Genomic DNA, 2,358 nt, shown 5'->3' with positions numbered 1-2,358 from the left:
CTGTGCCCCCCCCACTGCCCTCCTTCCCTGCCCACTGCAGCCCTGCTGCACCTCTATTCCCCTCCTGGCACCCCACGGTGAGGGGATGGGTCCAGGTTTGGGAGCCCGGGCTTGGGGCTTCCCTGGCAGCTGCGGGTATCCTGGCAGAGCCAGAGGGCACATCAACACCTGGGCATGCGGCCATCCTCCCTGCGCTTCAGGTATCTCCACCTGGAGATGCACTTTGCAGCTCCCCACCCTGCCTGGGGCCACTGCCATGTCCCTGGGGACAGGCAAGACAGGGGAGAGCGGAGACTGAGCTGCCACCGTCCTGGAGACTGAGCTGCCACCATCCTGCTCTCCGGCACGCGGCCGGGCTGGTGCCCTGCATGCCAGGGGCACGGCTGTGTGCTGTCACACCCCGTGGGTGGACGCTATCCAAATGCCTGCACGTCCAGGATATGAATCAGCCTGGACAGGAGCACAGCAGCCACTCCTGGACAACCCGAGCTGCCTGGCAGGCTGCTCCGGCAGCCAGGGTATACCGGTGCCAAACCCTTGCAGGTCAGCAGGCAGCTTGCAGGCAGCAATGCTTGCCCGGCTCCGCTGCCACCTTGCAGATCAGCCCTGGGCATGGCAAGACCCCAGCCTGGCATGTGTTTCCCTCCCCCTTGCACAGCCTGCTCCCGTGGTGCTGAGCTACAACACAGCAGCGCCCAGCCAGGGCAATGCCTAACCTTGATCTGACCTCCTGGTGAGGAGCTGTCCCTGCCTGGCTGTCCCCCCGCGCCCCCGGCCACGAGCGTGTTCCACCGGGCCAGCCAGAGCATTCCTCCCAGGAGAGCCTGTCCTTGTCGGGCTATTTAAAGGCACACTGGTGCCCTTTATTTCCCCTCATGTTTAGGCTGGAAGAGCCCTGTACCTCCAGTGACTTCAAGGGGGCACATCCAGGCTCGGGGCAGCAGTGGGTGCAACAAGTTTGGGTAAAATGGGAGAAGTGAGGGGTGTCGGCACCCCGTGTCCTGCAGCCAAGTACTAGGGCATGTCCTGGGACAGACCCTGCGGGGAAGGTTGCACCATCAAGGCTGGGAGCAGGACTGGTGGGTACTGCAGGGCCCAGCTCGCCCCTTCAGGTCCAGAGACTGAAGGAGCAGCACAAGTTAATTCCCCTCTTCCTAGCGGGGGTGTCCACAGTGTGCTCCAGCCATGGCCGGGACCTCAGGGTAGGCAGGGCACCGGTGCCACCGCTGCTGGGCAGAGTGCTGGTGCTGGCTGGCTCAGCACCATATGAAGGAGGCTCTTGGTGCCTCAGCTGCACCCGGCTTGAAGCACAACTGCATTATCTGGCAGGGGACAGGCAGCCGGTGTGTGGCTGCTGTATGTTTTCCGGTGGGATGGGCAATGGGCTGTTGCCACTTTGGCTTTCATGGCCCTGTCAGCCCTGGCAAGCACTGGTAGATGGACATTTGATGTGTACAGCAGTGACCCAGGAGAGGCAGCAAGGGTCTAGGACACCTCGCAACCACCTGCGCCCCCCGTGCCAGCTGCAGACAGGGCAGAGCTCCTTCTGACCAGCACCAAGAGACAGGCAGCACCAGCGGTGGCAGGAGGGAGGGAAAGGGGAGCTGTTGTTTCAGAGCACATGAAATCCAGAGTCTTGACAAGTGGGATAAAGAAAGCCCAACCGGTTTTATAAGCTGCCTATCAAGTCCTGCCTGCCCCAGGTCTCCTTCCAGTGGGCAGATCAGGGCACAGGAAGCAGCGGTGTTCTTAGTGCTCCTTGTCCCACTGTCACCTTTCACCCTCTGAAGGGTCCTGGGCACCCATGGGCTGCAGAGCCGGACCTGCCCGAGCTGCTGACTCCTGCTGTTGCCTGTGCTGGCGCAGGGCTGATTGCATCTGTGCCCCGCCGAGCTGGCAGGAAGGCGGCTTGGGAGGGAAATCCAACCTGATGTGATTTGATTAGGAACGGAAAAATCCAGAGGGGCCATCAGCAGCAAGCTGGAGGTGTGGGCCCTACTGCTGTGTGGGGCTGGAGGCTGGGTGGGTGAGCCTCAGAAAGACAGCCCCTGCCCAGCATCCCTTGTCCTCCCAGCCTGCCCGCTGTCCGCGTCCCACGGAGCCCATCAGCCTTTCCCCAGGCTGGGAGCATGCCCAGGCAAAGTCCCCAGCTCTAGCGCTGCCGTCCCTTCCCAGGCTTCATGCGGGTGAGCATTTGCTCGGGGCTTTCAATGGCACCTGGGCAGAGGTAGCAAGCCCCCAGCCTCCCCACAGATAAAGCCCCAGGACGCTGCAGGTACAAAAGAGGGTGAGCCCCACAGGCAGCTCTGCCCTGAACCCAGCACCTGGTCCCATGTGTGGGGTGGACAGAGAAAGCAG

Source organism: Pygoscelis adeliae, unplaced genomic scaffold (genome assembly GCF_000699105.1).
Source record: "Pygoscelis adeliae isolate BGI_AS28 unplaced genomic scaffold, ASM69910v1 Scaffold42, whole genome shotgun sequence".
In the NCBI taxonomy this organism is placed as follows: Eukaryota; Metazoa; Chordata; class Aves; order Sphenisciformes; family Spheniscidae; genus Pygoscelis; species Pygoscelis adeliae.
This window is presented reverse-complemented; position numbering follows the sequence as displayed.